This window comes from Armigeres subalbatus, chromosome 3, assembly GCF_024139115.2.
Source record: "Armigeres subalbatus isolate Guangzhou_Male chromosome 3, GZ_Asu_2, whole genome shotgun sequence".
NCBI lineage: Eukaryota > Metazoa > Arthropoda > Insecta > Diptera > Culicidae > Armigeres > Armigeres subalbatus.
The window spans coordinates 13,847,905-13,867,638 of record NC_085141.1 but is presented as its reverse complement, the minus strand read 5'-3'; the positions used below and the strand labels follow the sequence as shown (position 1 = coordinate 13,867,638).

The 19,734-nt window shown below is 35.8% G+C and overlaps 1 protein-coding gene and 1 long non-coding RNA gene across 3 annotated transcripts in view; both read right to left on the bottom strand.

Annotated features, from left to right (window-relative positions):
- LOC134225833 (kelch-like protein 5) overlaps positions 1-19,734 on the bottom strand; it is a 51,801-nt gene that overhangs the window by 30,806 nt on the left and 1,261 nt on the right. The gene's annotated exons all lie outside the window — the stretch shown is intronic.
- On the bottom strand, positions 12,832-13,553 carry LOC134224781 (uncharacterized). The gene is made up of 2 exons (XR_009983062.1): positions 13,296-13,553; positions 12,832-13,227 (listed from the first exon to the last, which is right to left on the bottom strand). It is a non-coding gene; the product is annotated as an uncharacterized LOC134224781 (long non-coding RNA).

Genomic DNA, 19,734 nt, shown 5'->3' with positions numbered 1-19,734 from the left:
GAATTTCCTCAGTTATTAATTGAAAGCTTTCTATGCCCGCCATTGCATGAGTATTGTGTGCCAAGTACAATGGATACACTATGCCCAGGGAGTCGAGAATGTTTCCCACCCGAAAACATCCTAGTCCGGACCGAGAATCGAACTCGCCATCTCCAGATTAGCAATCCTACGCCTTTGCTTGCAAGGTTACTGGAGACCCAATGTATTTGAATGTATAATAACTTGTAAATTTGAGGATCCAGAATCCGATTGTTTGCGCTTTATAATTTGGACAGAATTTCATCCTATGGAATAAGTATTTGATTTTAACTTCAAGTAACTCTATAACCATCAGATAAACTAGTAAGTGGTTTTAGCTCTGTAATACGATTCTGAATATTTTTTGTTCTTCATCCAGTTTTAATTTAAATGATGCGCATATTAACGGTTACCAAATTAAAGTATTCAGGATGAAAACAGTCAAACTATACTCAACATCGATTTCGCGGAATCTTGATATGGATGATTCAAATGCATTCATGGAACAACATACTGTTCTGCTGCATAGTGCATATATTAATATCAAAATGGTATACCCATGTTCCAGTTTGTATCATATGCTACGACACGATGTTTCCACATTTATGCACTACGTACGTACATCCAGGCAGTTAGTATAACCATGCTGTTCACGTCGTCGAAGCGACACACGAAAACAAAGAGCAAGAACATCATTGCACAAGATCATTGCCACCAGTCAGTGAAAGCCCCATCTGGGTGATGACCTCCTCTGTTTGCATCATTGTGCAGCATGCATATAGGTACGGGCTATTGCAGCTTGCAACATAGCATAGAAGAGGTTCACAACTGGCACCAGTGGCAACTCATGTTATGTCGATAAGCCTCCAAAGCGAGCGGCAGATACGTTTAATTTTAGATACGTTTCACTTTTTCCGATACATATTGTCAAATTTTCCAGGTTTTTATTAAACTTGAAAAAAAAATCAATTGAATTTTGAACTTTAACTAGGTGTTTTATTTTCTGACCAAAACGGAGGTCAGTTTTATTTCGAAGCAACTGATAATTTGTAACGAACCTTTAAAATCTTCTTCTTCTTCTTATTGGCAATACATCCCCACACTGGGACAGAGCCGCCCCCCAACTTAGTGCTCATTAAGCACATCCACAGTTATCAACTGCGAGGTTTCTAAGCCATACCATTCTTGCATTCGTATATCATTAGGCTAACACGATGATACTTTTATGCCCAGGGAAGTCGAAAAATAGATACATTAAATTGAAAATCAACAACGTGTTATGCGAAATGCTTCAATCAATAGGCACATTGACAACGTGCGCTTCGTGGCCATGTAGTGTTAGTGTCAACCGGCATTTAATAAACATGGTAATACTAGCCACTAAGCATATGCGGTATTTCGAAAAATTTCGTTTCAGGTGGTTCGAAACGAAATTCCGCGGAATTTCGCGGAATTTGAGCGTGGCGAAATCTGATTTCTTGATTTCGTTTCGTTTCATAAAATCACAAAAATTTCGCTAGAAAAAATTAGCTTTTAACGAAACTTAACGGAATTCCGCGGAATTTCGAAACAAATTTAGACTTAAACCATACTGTCTCGTACGGTAGTGTATTATCAAAAACTTTGGCTGCGCCGCTGAACAAAATCATAAAGCTGTTTTCAAAACTTAATGTTATACAAATTTTCATATAACCGGTTACTGCATAATCCCATTCTGAGTCGACAAATACGTATTTAGTTTTTATCTATAAAACGTCTTCAGTGTTTTGTTAGAAATGTCAAACAGAAAACGAAAAATATCTTTAACTATTTTACCTCAATATTCAAGACGTCAGGCTCAGAGTATAAATGTAATCAGATACGAATCTGATCAGTACAACTTTGTCAAATAGGCAAAGCAATGGCGTGAATTCTTATGGAATTTGTTAACTATGTTTAAAGCGCCTCTTTCTTATTAACGGCCGACTTCTTCACCTCTTATGTCTCATACCAGCTCTATGCGGTTCACTAAGCACCACTTAACAGTTAAGTAGGCCCCAATGAAAACATTATTATTAAAGGAAGCACATTGATTAAACGAAGTTAGATTGATTTGAAACACGGTTTTCGTCTTCGAGTTTTCATAATAACTTCGTTTACTATAAATTTTTAGTCGCTTACCAAGGCTTCACATGAATTACCTTTTCAACAAACCAAAGATTCCTTTCCCGTGGCGCTCACTGAGATACAGAGCGTTCCTCGGTCTCTTATAATTGTCAAACTATTTTCCCTCTCCTAATCCCAAATTGACTGTAAGGGCGTGAACGGCTTATACCATTACTCATGAATTTAACAAATATATGCACAAACACATATACAAGGACAAACAGACTATTACTTGGTTCGTCGAGTTGATTGTATATAAGACTCTCTGAGCTTCATATAAAAAGGTTGAATTTAGAAGTAAGTGATATCCTTTTGTAACAAGTTTTTGTATGAAAAAGGAAACATTATTTCTTCATACCTGGCAAACTGCTGCCGTAAAAACTTTGCGATTTTGCGGATTTTAGAAAGGTGTAGAGGATTTGTCTAGCGAGCAAATGTATGCTATTAACAATTCTCTATCTACTATCTATCATTTTCTGGTTTTGAGTTAGCTCAATGTTTGTATTGCATTTGCCATGTACAGTTTCCCAGAAATAGTAAAACTCTCAATACCGATTATTGTTGGTGGCTAAAGAATAGAAAAAGTATTACATAAAGAAGGTAATCTTGTAAAACGTGGATTTGGAATTATTTACTAATGAAAGGATTTTCTGTATACAGTATCTCCCCGCTTATCCGGACCTCGCCAATCCGACGACTCGTTAGTTCTGATCTCGCTAATTCGGAATTTTCCGGAATAAAAATAATCAACACCCATTTAAATACATTATACTGTCAGTTTTCTAATTTGTGCTGTGATTTTGTTTTGGTTCAATTATACGGATTTGACAGTCGGATTGACGACAGAAACCACGTTAGTCCGGCCACAGATAACAGATATTATGGCTAGAGCAAACTTCATTGAAAATCCTGTGTAAACTTTTGAATTGATATAAGTACATTGGCCCACTCCTGCCATCTACTCAACTGATTGCGGCAGTACATACAAACGCAGCGGATTACCAAGCTGCGTTTTCAATAACAATGATCCTTGCGCCATCTCCAATCGATTACTAAACGCAGTCCCCATTTTAAATACAATTGAATTGACGGTTGCGGATGTTTACACACGTATCGGATGCCAGCCTCAATATCTGTTATCTGTGGTCCGGCCATACATTTGTCGGATCAGCGGGGGTATACTGTAATTAATTTTTACAGATTAAAATATTTTGTGATTTTCAATGTATTTTCATGCACATATTTTTAACATGCAAATAAACGTATCATTCAACCGATCTCACTATTCTTTTAAATCGAAATAAATTTAAACTGTGCTTGCTTGTAAAATTCAGTCAAATTCAATTGAATATCGAATGTTAATTCGTTTGATGCGGTAAGCTGCAAATTTACACGTCGTGGAAGTTTCAAAATTTCTTGCTGTGTTCATAAAAGTTCATTCATTAACATATTAGACAATTTTCAGAAAGATGGATACTATTTATCAAAAAAAATTACAATCATATTTGTCTAATACCAAACAAACTGTTTACGAATGGATATCATATTTCTTTGTCCCATTTCTGATGCAGACTTCATTTCAAAAATTGAATCATATCTACAATTGGATAATATCACTTTAAGTGATCCTAGACAGGTTTTTGCTTTCATTGAAGACATTATATCTACAAGTATAGGCAAAATGTCTACTTCTAAAGAAGGAATCACATCCTAAATATGATAATCAAATGAAATTAGGAACTGCACTAATGCTGGGATATTGCCTTTTCGCCAATTGTAAACGGAGAAGCGGCGATTTATCTCAGACTGCTTATTTTGTTACTACAATGACCAGGATAATAAAAAACCCACTTACAGTTTTTCAAACAAAATTTTCAATTTTGGAGATATACATCTCGATTGCGTGTGAACCAATTTTGTAAACTTTAAAATCAATTAAAAAAATCCGCGGAAAAAAAATTAAAATTTCGTTTCGTTTCGTTAGATTTTGAATTGAATGGACCTTGATTTCGTATCGTTTCGAAGTTGCGGAAATAATTTGAATTTCGTTTCGTTTCGTTTCGAATCAACATACACATTTTAAATTTCGTTTCGTTTCGTTTCGTTAGGAAAAAGTGTTTTATCGCATACCCTTACTAGCCACCCTATAACCAGAGACCGGCGGAGTGAAAAACTGTCGAAATGGCAACGTATGAAAATGCATGAAATCGTGAAAATAATACTGGCATCACTTGAACTTTTTGCTTGCTTCTTATGGATGTAAAAAGTAAACAAGTCGAAATGGAACCGCTTTTGACGGTTCGATTGGAAACAAGATGGCGTCTTCGCCGATCTCTTATTGTAGTATTTCTAGGTAATACCACATTAACAAAGAATTACAATGGTTTGATTCTTTTTTAAGTTGGATTTGTTTCTGGCAGAGCCAATGGGAATTACTTGCCAGTCTAGTGTGGTTGTTCCTTCTTAGCGCATAATGTTCACAGAAAGCAGTAAAAACAATTGATTCAAAAGTATAACATTTCTAATGTCGTTCCTGTTCGCGTGACTAACATCTAGGTTACTTTGACCTGGCAGCCAAAGTACAGTTACTACAAGTGTCAAACCAATGTTGGTGATGGAATTGAACATGCACTACATCATAATGCATGAATTATGGCCAATTAAAGCTTGTTGAAGCATAATTTGGCAAAATAATTTAAATGACTACAGCGCCACTAGTGTTCTAGTTCTTCTGCTTCTACTGTAAAAACGTATAGTATATTAGTATAGCCGATTTTTTTGTATGTTCAGCTGTTGGTTTGATCTTATTCAGACAATTTAAAAAATAGGTTCCTGAGTTTCATCGGTTTTCAAATTATCGCAAAATTATGTGAGGAAAGACTCAACTACCTCTTATAAAGTAAATCAAAATAAATCGATATTTTTAACTTAGAGAACTTAGCAATGGAGTAAGAAAAGTAGTGTATAGCCTCATTATAGTTTCGATAGTATGTACCCTCGATAGTGCGTACATTTTACCTCGATAGTAAAGCCTGTCCACGTTACATTTCGGACACTGAGATAATGTCCTATTGATTTGTAGCCATTTTATCAATTTAATTTGGACAAAAATGAAAACATGCTTTATTTTACAATGTTGTGAAAACTCATATTGTACATTATGTGGGTTAGTATGATCGTGGGTTCAAGTCCCATCAAAGGGAAAGTGGTTACCAATACATTTTTCAAATCAATATCTTTCACATAACGTGGATATTCACATATGAGTTTTCACATCATTGTAAATTATGTCCAAGTCGGGTGGTTTAATCCCCGGAATATAGGTAATTACCTTTGATTGAATTGAAAACATGCTGAAAGTAACACATAAAGCGAAGAGATTCAGCTGCCATATAAATTGATCTTCTCAGTTGTTTGTGAAAATTTTGAAAAAATTTTTGCCTTAATTTACCTAATAAATCAGAGAATACTTCCTCGAGGAGTAAATTAATTTAATCATGGAAATAGTGATTCTTAAAATTTAATTTGCGACAAGATTTTAACTGTTACTGTAACTGTTTAACTGTTAACAGTATGTGTCAATTTTTTTTCTTGAGAAACAAATTAACAGCGTACCAAAAATGAAGAACAATTCATTTGGTTGAATATATATTTTAATTTTATTCATTTTGATATTTTTTCAGTTACTTTTTAACTTGATAAAATAGTTATAGTCTTTTCCCAGGAGTTCCTTCCAAAATTCATCCCTGGATTCCAGGATCAGGATTTCCTTCTAAGATTCCTCTAAGACTGAAATTTTCGAAGAAGTTTATCCTGAAACAGCAGTTTCTCCCAAGGGTTCTTCCTGGGATACCTTGGAAGTTTGTTCGAAAATTCCATACAGGATTTCACTTGATATTCAATCTAAACCTGTGCGCCGATTGAAATTTTTACATAAGGTTCGGACTAACGTTTGTTTGCATGAGTTATTAGAAAAGCCCATTGTGGATTGAAAATCGGTTCTTTTCCGAATCTCCGAAGAGTCGTAATTGAGACATATGCGAATCATAATCACTTGATGACGGTTTTTTGACGAGAAATTCTTCGTCGGTAGCAGAGCAAGCGCGGAGGGCACTTCAAAAATTTATACGCGTGGATGACGGGACGTGTCAAATCATCGAATGGCTGACGTTGGCGTCAGTTTCAGTCAGGTAAAATTTTCGCCAGCTTCTTATTTATGTGATGTTGTTTTTGGCTGGGAAGGCACATTATAAAAGATATTTTAGTTGTCGCTGTCGTCGCTGTCCGGAACATCTTTTGCTGGCGAGGATAGGGGAGCTAAATGTCATAGAAGGAAAATCCATACGATTTGCAGGGATGCCAGATTTGAAGACATGTCTTCAATTTGAAGACATTTGAATCTCTGTGAAGACATTTATTTCATGAAGACATTTTGAAGACTTTTCAAAATATTTGAAGACTTACCTTCTTATTTTAAGATACTTGAAAACAATCAATAAGCCAGCGAATAGAAAATATAATTTGATTACTAACTTATAAATTTTGCGACTTCTAAATGCAGATAATATAAATATTCCAAATTTATACATAATAGACTAATGTTTCGGGCTTAAAATTTCTAACGTAAAAACACGTTTACACTAGCCGATTGATAAGATTGTTAATTCCAACACATTCTAGACGTCAAACGTACATTTTTTAGTTATGTGCTGGTTAAAAAATTCCCGATGGCAGCATTTGATTAAATTTTCCTTGGTAGCATGGCGTTTTCGAAGTGTCTGGTTAAAAGGTATTTCGATCATTGTATCAGAACGCAATGACCGATCTAATTTATTTCAAACGGCAAAAAAAAACAGAATTCTATTACAACTTTTTTGGCTAGAACCAATTTTTTAAAAAAAATTGAAATTTTATTTCCAGAATACCCGTAGTGAATGAGAATAAATTTTGAAGAACTCGATGAATTTTCCGTGGATTTTAGAAATAATTTTCAGTGAAAATTCGTTTTACCCTGTCCACGGATGATGGGGTCAACGTTGATAAGTCAAGTGTCTGCATATTGTTAAAATTGTGAAATAATTTGTTCTTTTATAGTACACATTGCTAGTATTATTAGTACTCACCACATTACCGTTAGACGAAAACGAGATGAATTTAATTGCATCCGAGTAAGGTTACACTATACGCAGTACTGAAGTACGTATTTTAATCCCTTTAACATTTCAATTTAACAGAAACGCGTCGAGTATTTGCCAATATATAGAAAATAATTAAACACTTGATATATCATACCTCCATGCAAATACTTAGAGAAGGTGTCGCATGATCTAACAACATCTTCTTGAGTATATGCTGCGGAGGTTCCGGCAGGGTCTAGTACCAGTCTTAACTAACAAAATACTAACACAAAAGACTGGGAAGCAAACGATCATCCATTGCACCAATTGTAGTTCACAGTTCAGTATACAGTAAGTAGTGAAAGTAGATACTGTAGATTTACTAATTTTGCATTATATACGGTGATTGTATTCGTTATTTCTTCTCAGTAATCTTTGTTATTTTACTCTTACTTTTACTGCATGGATCAACGTATAAACAAACCTGTTTCGATCTTCATTTTTTTTTGGTTAGGAAAAAATAATACTCCTACTCCAATGTAAAGAAAGATTGAAGGACATAAGAGACGTGACTAAGTGTATTCTGAAAGACAAATAAAATTAGTTGACTACCTTATAACACAGTAAATGACCGATAGGGAATGAACTCATGATCAGCGCTAGACGGTAAAACAAGAGATAGAGTCACGTTTAACTAAGACCTTAGCCACCTATGTACATGAGAATAGACCATATGATGCTTTCATCCACTATCCTTTTCTCTACATGACTAATAGTTTGACCACCTAAGGTCGTGAGAAGGATCAATCAATGTCTTTTTAAGCCCGTCATCAAATGGAAGCTCACGAAATGGTTTGAAATCTTGACTGACTGAATCTAGTTCCGAGACGATGATGATGCTATGCAAGGCCGTCATAAGTCCACAAAGATAGTATTAGGCGTTTTCTTGGAACATGGTTCAAAATATGTAGTTGTTAAAATAGCAGGCTCAATTTTTTTAAGATTGTTTGGTGAACGGTTCCAAACTGTGGCCCATTTTGGCTTTTCGATTCAGTTTCGACTGCTTTCACTAGATAATTTTCAAAACATTGAACGATTATTGATATTCATCAAATTGTAATACGATATTTTAGTTTCATGAAAGGTGTTTATTTGAAATAAAGTCAGCAATTTAAATTTAACGAGATGTATCGTGTATACCTATACCATATACACATCAACATAATTGTATTAACACTGACTTGCGATTGAAAATTAAGATTTTGAACAAACTTTTAAAGCTTCTTTTGTTTGATGGGGACATTACTTAAACGCTATTGATGAGAAAACTACTTCGAAACAATACCACTCACACTGAATAGTCCGAACAATATTGAAAGAGACTTTTTATAAGAACTGTTTAGATCAGGCCTTAACAGCAGACTGTAATGACGAATAGACTGATCATTTGGGAGTAAGGATTTGTAAGGGTTACCTTGCTGGACAACAGATATCAACACGACATACTAACAAACAAATTTGTTTAACCGCCTAAATATAAGGGAAGCTCTTCGTGATTTATAATTGTAATCAAAGTTAATACATATGATCAAATATTATAACCGACATCTCTCCACAGCTTTAATATTCATCATAAAAATATCCCCAACCTGCCCATACTCCTAAGGCAGTGATATACTAGCAGTGAAAATTCGTTTTAAAAAATTAATTCGTGTAAAAAAGGGAGAATTAACCATGAAAATTCTAAGGAATTTTTCATGAAAATTCAAGAGAATTGAAATTGAAAATTCTTCTAAAATTATCTTGGAAATTTATAACAATTTCAGTATGGGCAAATAAAGGGGTTCCCCCAAAATTGAAACGGGAAATTCATATTTATTTCCACAAACAACTTTCTAAGTTCTTGCGGGAAAATCATCTGAACTCCCACAAAGAATTCATTTTCATTTCCGCAAGAAATTTGTCTTGAATTATCGTGTGATGTACTCCGGATTTGTATTTGAAATTTAATGTGCAATGTGCAAGGAGGGAGACGCCGCCAAAAAATATTCGCATGGATGGCGTCTATCGTGTTTCAGCGGCAAATCATCGAGTAGTTGACTTTGGCGTCAGTAGCAATGAAGTGAAATTATCTTTAGATTCTGGTTTCGGATTTGTTGCTACTTGTGATAAGAAAGGCACATTATTGAAAACAAATCGGTTCTTTTCAGAACCATCATTTTGCACAAGGGAAGGTTGAGTTGAGCCGAGACAAAGTGCACATCAGAATCGCTTGGTAATAACAGAAATGTTCCGTCAGTAGCTATGCAAGCACTCGTCGTTCGGAGACGCTGAAGAATGGCATCCATCGCGTCTCAACGACTAATCATCGAGTGGCTGATGTTGGCGTCAGTAACAGTCAGGTGATTTTTTTTCTCAAGATTCAGATTTTGGTTTTGTTGCTGTTAGTGATTTGAGAAACACATTATTGAAAATGAATCGGTTCTTTTCGAAGCCAACATTTTATACAATAGAAAATTGATCCGAGGAGAATTTCTTCCAAAATGCAAACCACAATTACCTGATGACTGCAGATCATCGCAACGGTGGGATCGGCAATGGTCCCAGTTGCTTATCATCAGCTTTAGTAAACATATTGAACTTGAAAAAAAATAATGCACTTAATTTTACCTAATCCTACATCCAATTGGCGGTCGTGTCTTGGATAATAATTTCACATCTGATTTAAACACCGTCGTGAGCTTATAATGAATTTAGTAGCAAAACTTTGAAAAAGCAGCGTATCATAAGTGTTTGACATTCTAGAGAAATTCGTCTGCAAATTCATCTGCAAACCAACACCACCAACAGATAACCGAAGGCTCCCCATATCTGCATATGTGGATGGTTTGGATTTGGATTTTTTCGAAAATTTCTTGAAAACTTACGGAACTACCTCCAAAAATTCCCCTCGAAATTCCTCTTGAAATTATTCAAGGCATTCTCCCGAAAGATCCTTCCGGAATTCTTTCTGCCGGTACTTCCCCTTGAATTTCTACAAGAACCATCCAAAAAGCCGTTTAAGTTTTTTTTTCATGAATTCGTAGTAATATCTTAAAACAATAAAACAATTTTTGAATAAGTTTTTAATGGATTTCCTGGAGAAATGCTCGGAGTAACTCCTAGAAGAGTATCTGAAACAAATGTAGGAGAAATTTTCGGAAGATTATTTGTAACAATTTCTGCAGCAAAAATTTCTGAGGGAACTCCTTTTAAGAATTTGCAGAAAAAATGCGGAAAAAATTTCCAAAGAATTTCTAAACGAGGGAAATACCTGCAGGAATTTCTGGTAGAATTCTCGAGAGCTCCATGGGAGGTGAGAATAGAGATATTCCATGTGAATTTCGAAACGACTTCAAAGGGAATATTAGGAGAGTTCTCGAAGCAATTGAAGAAAAGTGTTTGTATCTAAAAAATAATCTAATGGAGCTTCTGATAAATTTCCCGGCGGAAATTCCGGAGAAATTTCTGGACGAACTTTCGGAGGAATTTTGGGATGAGCTATAGGAAAAAAAACAAATTTCCGGAGGAAATCCTGAACAAACTCTCGGAGGAATTCGTGGAGGAACTTTCACATAAATTCCTGGAAGAACTTTCGGAGGAGCCAGCGGAGAAACAGCTGGAAGAGCATCCAGAAGAATGTTTGGAGGAATTTCTGGAGCAACTTAGGAGAAATACCTGTAGAAACTTCCGGATGACTTCCGGTTGGAATTCTTGGAAGACCTTCCGGAGAAATTCCTGGAGGAACTTCCGAAGGATTTCCTGAAGGAACTTTCGAAGGATTTCCTGAAGGTACTTTCGGAAACTTTCGGAGGAATTCCTACAAGAACCTTTGGAGAAATTCCTGGAGGAACTTGTGGAGGAATTTCTGAAGGAACTTACGGAGGAATTCCTGGGGGAACCATCCGAAGAAATCAGGAGAATGTTTTATGCATAAAATTAGCCTCCAACCCACGCAGCCGCCGCCGATCACGAACGGCGTGACGCCACTGTCGATAAAATTTCAATCGGCGCACAGGTCTAAAATAAGGGGGTGACCCGTAACTTATTTACATCAATCTGATCTCCATATTGGGGATGTTTTAAAGCATAAAAAACAATTTACAACGCCTGGGCTAGGAAAAACCCAGATAGTGTGCAATCAATCAATTCTTAAACAGCGTGTCGACTACCTGGAAAACCTCGGGTTAATCAGGGAAATCAGCTAAAGAGAAAGGGTTCATTTGTTCTAATGTTCAAATGAGAAGTCGGGAATACACGTCTTGAAGCAAGAATAAATCGGGCAATGCCATAGGGCAATGAGCCACAGACAAGCTGCCAAACAACTCGGCTCACAACTGAAGAAGAAGCCGCCCATAAGGCTTTCTGTTGTTTATTCTACTTCAAATGTTAAATAACTGAAGAACAACTTAACAATTTTTTGAAATTCTTGAAGCATTTTGGGATTTTTTCGGAAATTCCTATGAAAATTGAGAAACCTTTAGTTCTTTCAAATATCCCTCCAGATTCTCCGTCGAAAATATTTATCTATAAAAATTCCTTCAGCGATATAAAAACGCCTGTAAGTTCATTTAGAAGTTTCTCCTCTAGGTGTTCTTTTAGATTTTTTTACGGAATTCTTTTCGATTGATGTTCCTTCAGGAATTCAGTGGAAAAAATACTTCAGTAGGGGAATAGGTTCGGTTGTGGTCACTGTTCGGTTATGGGCAATCCTACGTATCTTTTGACATATAACAGATGCTGTCATTCTGGCGATCGCCTTTTTGTTTGCTATACTGCCGCTGACCGCAAGTCAGACTTATCTGTATATGGAAGCCATATCCAGATAAGTCTGACTTGCGGTTACCGGCAGTATAGTAACAAGATAATTTGTGCTCTATATCAAACCAAATAGACATCTCTACTCTACTCTGAACTACGGACAAATCATTTTTTTTACAAGAAAAACAATACGATTTTTTGTTACCTTTTTCAAAGTGTCATAAATTAAAGTGATTCAATAGAAAAATAGTTCCAATGCGTATTTATACAGTAAATCTAATCTATTTTAAGGATCAATAACGATTGCCAACAAAACTTGAGAGTGAATTTTTTGTCTTTACATTCCAAAAAGGCTGCGAAATTCGGTTGTTGGCACTATTACCGGTTCGGTTGCGGTCTCATTTTAATGACAACTCAATCAATTTTCTAGCATTTTTCATAATTGTTTAGACATAATGAATCACATACACACAAAAAAAAATCGTTGGTAAAAGTCAAAGAAACGTTAGTAAAATTAAGAAAATCAGTTAGTGATTTTCAGTAGAAAGTATACGACTGTTAAATCTACCAATGTAAAAATTTTACTTCTGTATAAACTCTAACAAGTGCCGACTTTTTAGAATGACATTTTCTTCTTAAAACTAAATATGTATTTTACATTAGAATTTACCAATGAAGCATTCAAAACAACAAGTTATGAGCGCTTTCAATTTGAATGTAGCATGTTAAAATAAAATTGTACACATTTCAATTTCTTTCTATTTTATTTATTGTTGTCATTTTGTTTATATGTTTTCAGATTTTACAGTTTAGATTTCGGATCGATTCCTTGTCATACTGCTTTTGTTGTCCGGGCTAGAAAAGGCGTAGCCCACCACTTCAAAAACGGCCTTTATTCAGAGCTCCGAAAGCGGCCGGTTATGTGTCCCTTTCGTGGCTAAATTTTACAGCCTTATCTGTTGGGTCCGCGTTATCCGGCACTCTCCGCAGCAGTAGTCCATCCTAACCCGGGGCATCTTGTGGTCAAAAAACCCGCTCAAATGTGCTGCAACATGTTGACTTCTTCGTTCGCCGAAATTTCTTGACCTGCGGTGCCACAGCTAAAGTTGTGGGGAGATTTTTTCTTCATGCGAGGGTCCTTATCGTTCTGGAATTGGAAGAAATGTGTGGTTAAGACGATTAATAAAATGAGGAAAATTCATATTTTCAACTTACAGCAGAAACCTTGGCAAAAATTTGCTTGGATCTTTTTTTGTTTTGCGGGAGCGGTGACGGCATTCGAAACAAGATTTAAATTTTATTCTTTTCTGCAACTGTCACTGACAGTGATGGGCTGCCAGTTACATTATTTTATCCTGTCAGAGTTGCCAAAAATGAGAAATGTTCAAGTATGTTTGATTATTTTACAATTTTTATTCTGACAATTTTCGCTGTGAAAGTCAGAATATTAAACTGAACAAAAACTGTCATATCTATCAATTTTGCATTGTACTTGAAAGATTAAGCTTTTAAAAATACCAAATTTCCCATACTCTTAAAATAAAATTAGAAAATGTTGGAATCCCAACTTTTTTTTTCTCTGTGTACAGTGGTTGGTTTTCTATCCGCCACTGCCGTATTCAGGCGCTAACGTATATGCAAAAATAGCCAGCATGAGTTAACCACCTGAAGTTTGTATGGCGAAAGACATCTAACAGCAGGAAATTTTCAAAAAAATCTATTTGGTACCAGTTACAGGGTTGTTACGGAGATCCTGAAATATTTTCCGCGCCAAATCCGCGCCGACTAAAACCAAATTCGCGCCATTTCCGCGCGACATGAAATCCATTTCGCGCCAAATCCACGCGCCCCAAAACTAAATTTTAAGCAAATACACGTTAAATATCAATTTTGGTTACCACAATTTACTTACTTTTCGAGTTCGAGGATTAGGAAAGTCACAGTTATTATAACAACCCTTCTAGATGGTCCTCCCAACAAACAACGACAAGCTACAAATAAGCATCTAGGTTGAATTATTGTTTATTTGTGATCTTTGTAGCTGAATAAAATGGATGCTGAATAATTTGCTAGACAGATTTCATTTCAGCATTTAATCTAACTAATATTCGACATGGCCTATTTATTTGTTTATTACCTTTATTTGAAGTCGAACTTCAGCACATTGGGGAAGTTTAACAATGTACTGAACTAATGATTTTTAAAGTTCTCTGTTCGACTATGATGTGATGCTCTGAAAGGGTGGTCGAATTGAGTTTGAATAGTAAGTTAATAAGCAGGCATTAGACATCCTTCTTAACCTTTGTCCTTCTTAACCATTGGATTTAAAATTTATCTGATCTATCGCACAGTGGAAAAAAACATGCTTTTTCAGTTTGAGAGAAAATCTGGGTTCTAGATCTGGGAAATTTGATTTATAGAAAAATAATGATTTATTTTCAAGACATGCTTTTTATTTTCGTGATTTATTAAACTGTCGGAGATTATAACGAACAAAACTGCTGGAGCAATAAAAAAATCATGCATTCATGCGGAACTAAATTTACTAAAAGCCGGACATAACGCCGTTGAATAACATCGGAAAATTATTGAATCTTTGATGTGTGGAATCCCAATGTTATCGCATGGATGTTGATCTTCATTGCGGCGAAATAATTGAAATTATCATAGCATTTGACAATCATATCGCAACCGAAAATCAAGAGATTCTGAGGAAGGCCGAATATACATTGATTTTATTTTCATAAATTCATAAATAGCATTGGGGACGGATTTTATTTTATCGTTTATCGACATTATTTTTACGTATTTTTCCTAGTGTGCGATGGTTATGACTGGTTGAACAATGGTTGAAATAAAAAATTGTACAGTTATTAACAAACTGTAGTTTGACAGATCGACTTATTGAATAAGAGTCCAATTATGATTCATATTCAGCAATAAGATTATTTATGTTATGCATTGAGTAAGCCATATCTAACAAATCAAGGATGGCGCGGATGACAACGTTACCGGCGGATGATCAAATGACAGCAGTTCGAGACCCGATTTAGGAAAATTTTAAAATGATTATATGAAAATAGCAATTGCTTCAAAATACGTTCATTGAAGATCTTACTGATGTTACCTTCTATGCGTTATTATTTTCGAAGAATTCACATGTAGCTGAATTGAGGCTTAGTAAAATGCTTATTAAAGGTTTAACGAATCAGTTAATAAAGTTGTTTTTCAAAATGAGATGATAGTTGTATAACTTCGCCAAAATTGTGTGAACAATGCTTGAACAGAAGTTGTGATAAGAAATAGTACAGACATAATTCAACACAGCGCTGAATTAAATCATCACACTGATGTTAGTTCAACTAGTGAATGTTTGTTGGGCTTTTTACCTCTAAAAGTACTGAAAATACGTGAACAAGAACTAAACAGCCAAAACTATGTCAAGATGAGATGATAGTTTTGGCATGTTTTGTTTCGTTCTTATCAGTGTGTCAGGAATGTTCAGGCCAGATTTTAACATAATTGATTATAAACTTGACAAACAACAAAAAATCTGCCGTAATCGCAGTTTCTTCTTAACTAATAAATTAAGCCAGTATGTTGTAATGTTTGATCATAAGACAAACTTGCGTTTTAAAGGAATTAGACCCTACAACTTCGTTTAGTCAACAAAACATTTGTATAACAATTATTTGAATTCGTATCAAGAAACAAGGCCGTTACAAATATTTAAATAACATTATGTCCTATTGGTCTCCGGATAGTCAGGGGGGATGGGATAATAAAAAATAAACATTAAAATGTAAAAAAAAAAATAAAAAAAACTCTTATAGGATTTGTTAAAGAATGTTTTGAAAGTTCTCAAAATTATCCGAATTTTATTTTGTTGCCCCCTCAGAATATTATTTTCAAAAAAATCTGAGGAGGGGAGACATAATTGTTTTAAAATACTTGTATCGACCTTAATACAAAATCTAACGCAGTTGCTCAAGCTCCATTGATTTGCAACTCTTAATGAAGCGTAAGTTAATTTGAAAATTTCAGAGGATAATATTCGGAAGTTTGACAGGTGACAAATTTCTTTAGGAGCTCATGCAGTAAATTTCGACAATTGACATTTTCAGCGCCAATTTATTCGCATTTTTTTGGCAGTGTCGTTTAATACTAGAACTTCAGCTAAAATTTCCGAGAATATTTGCGAAAATTCATGCAGAAATTCATTATTCATGCCCTGATTCATCCCAGGAATTCCTGCGGTGAATCCTCCGGGAATTCTCGCGGAAAATATTTTAAGTTCTTTTTAGTGAAATGAATTCAAACGTCTAAGACGAGTTTAGTATTATGATTCCAGTTGAAAATCAAATTTCGAAGTCACGAAAACCGATTTTATTCGCGTTCAACTTATAGCGCATCATTGCGCGTCTGGTGCACATTGTTCGCAACCAGATGCGCTATACAGCGCACTAGATGCGCAGTAATGAAACTAGCGACTAATAGGAGAAAAATTGATTGTCGTGAGTTCAAAAAATCGGTTTTGATCTGCACATATAATACATTCCATTTAATACCACTACGTTTTGTTATCTTTGCAGATCCGTATTTCGACCTCAACTGTGAGGCCGTTTTTAGTGTCTCCAAGAATTTTCGTGGAAATTCCTCTAAAATATTTCAAAAAAGTTTAGTAAAAAAATGCTGCAGAAAATATAGCGATTTTTTTTTCAGTAATACCTTTTAATGTTTGAACGAATTTCTGCGAAAGCACTTATTAAAATAAGGCACCTGCATAAAATTGAAAATTATTTTTGTTTTATTTCTATTGTTGTAAAACCCTTATTCGATCTAGATGAATGCTATGAAAGCAATATAAAATGTTCAACACTACACATATGAGAATTTCTGACGAAAACACTTTCGACAAATGATAAGTGCGTGTTGGCTCTTGTTTCGGACAGCAGAACGATCGCGCGATTTGCCGAAATTTTGTGTTTTGCATAGGGGAGGAGAAGACCACCAGCTGTCATCGAAAGAAAAAGTAGAATCATTGAAATTTCACACGGTGTGGTATAGGAAATGAAATATATTTTCGTTATAAAACAAAAATTAAGAATGTTTCTCAAGAAACTCTTGGTTTACGGGGATGGAATATTAAAAGCACACATTTGCTAACGAAAATAAAGCCAATCTAGATGCACATAAAACTAATTTTCAAATAAACGCCATTAGATTCAGCATTTTATTTGTTCAATATTCACCTTAAACTAAATCCGCGCGAAGCCCTAAAATCGTTATGTAAATCCGCGCCAAATCCGCAAAACCGCGAAATCCGCGAAAATCGCGAAATCCGCGTAGTCGTAACAACCCTGCAGTTATGTTGAAAGGTGTCTGCTACTACGCCTACCAAATATTTTTTCGATTGAGATGATTATTTTCGAGATATTAAACTTTAGATGTATTTCGCCATACTGATTTCCGAAAGTTAACTCCTAGTGTGTTGCTCAAAATAGGCGATTCATTGATATAAATAATGAGTTTAATTAATATTTTTATTTATTGGGCATGTCTAAAAGATATTTTAGTTACTAGATAAAGATTGTCGCTTCTGCTCCCTTTGTTCTGCTGTCCGGAACATGTTGGATACCAAGCTGTCAAATCGTATGGATTTTCCTTCTTTGACATTAAGCTCCCCTATCCTCGCTGGCAAAAGATGTTCCGAACAGCGACGACAGCGACAATCTTTATCTGGTAACTAAAATAACTTTTGCATGTCTAGCACATACTTATTGGAACACATACACATATTTACTTATTGGAACAAAACGTTGCTTGTAACAAGTTGCTTTCGACAGGGAATCCTTTCCTATTGCTTTCTGTTGAATATTGTGCAAATCGGACTATGGGATCAAAATGTATGGTTAAAATATTTTTTTTTTTTGATGATCGAGATCAGTGTTGTTGTTTTGCACTCGTCGCGCGCGGACGTTTACCAACTAGTTTGCTTTCGGAATGTGGTAGTCACCGGCACTTAGGTAGCAACGTGCTGTGCTTGTTGTGTCATTCTCGATTTCTGTGCGGCCGATTAAAACAATGATAGTCAACACTGTTCAATTTCGCTTTCCACCGGGGTTTATGCGACAGTTGGATACTGATGTATCTCTTATGGAAGCAGTATACAAAACAGCGGTGGATCGCTCGCTGTTTGTGAAATTTATTTCGATAGATGCAATGCAGGAGTCGTTAATGAAGAATCAGGAACCACGAAATATTCACTATTCCAATGGAAGTTCAGTGGAAGTAAAAATGTCGATTGCCGGTAGAAATGTCCAATACATCCGGGTGTTTGATTTGCCACCAGAATTGCCGGATAACGATCTCAAGCAGTTTCTTGTGGAGTACGGGAAAGTGGATTCTGTGGTCCGGGAAAAACTTCCACCAAACGTAGGTCTGGACCTTATGTACACCGGCGATACCAGGATTTGCATAACAAATGTGTCGTGTGCCGAGCGTAAGATCATGCCGTCCACAAAGAGAAAAAATGAACGACCGAAAGGAACGATCAATCGGAAAGGAAGAGGCGAATAGGGCAACGTAAGGTGGGCAACGGAAATCGTACTCCGGTGTCGTTATCGGATTTGATGCAGCAACCCGTCCAACATCATCGAAAGCAGCGCAGAACAACTTAATTGAAGTGGCTGAGGAAGATGTGGTTGGATTGGATACCGATTCAACTGAATGGATGGAACCATTTGAAATTCCCGATTTAATGGTGGAACGCGAGAAACTAGTAGAAACTATGAGCTTCAAGAATAATACAGATCGAATATGGTTCGTGAAGAAGGGAATCATGGGCTACAGAAAAATGAGAGTGAGAGAGGATAAAAAGCAACTAGCGCAGTCTACGGGTCAGCGACCGGATCGTTTGGTTACTGAAGGATCAATGGACCGATCTCCACCAAAGAAGAGCTCTCGCAGAAATGTTTCTGAAACTTCTTCGGAATAATTAATTCTATTATTTCTTATGTTTTTGGCTCCGTAGAGTTTATCATTAAACATCTAAGCCACATATATAACCATATTGGTAAAAAAAACCAGATTAATCCACATAGCGACGCCTTTCTCGATTCAGTCGTTTGGTTTCGATTTAGTGTGATACACGTCATAAAAAATTGCCTACATTACGGCTCTATAGCGAATCAACCAACCAAGCTTATATGGTGCAACATACCATTATCTTCATAACTTTTGAACGCAATGACCGATCGTGATTATATTCAGTAGTGATCAACCAGGGTTTGTCCCCCGTCGAATGCAATTTGTTGCGAGGAAATCGGTTAAGAATTACTACATGAAAAAGTGGCTATTGTTTTTTGATTTTCGTTTGCACACACACACACTTACACACGGACAGACAAAAATTTGTCCAGTTCGAGGAACTGAGTCGATTGGTATATAATATCATAGGTCTCATCATGGAAGCATACGGGAAGTTTTTTAAAACTCTTCTCAGAAATTCTAGGAGCAATTGAATTCAAAACGGTTAGCAGTACGGGCTTGGACTTTCCTTCTATTGCATAATGAACGCAATTTTTCGATTTCGAATTTTATTTTATGATATCACACTTGATACACGGTACGGTATAAGAAAAATCCAACCCCG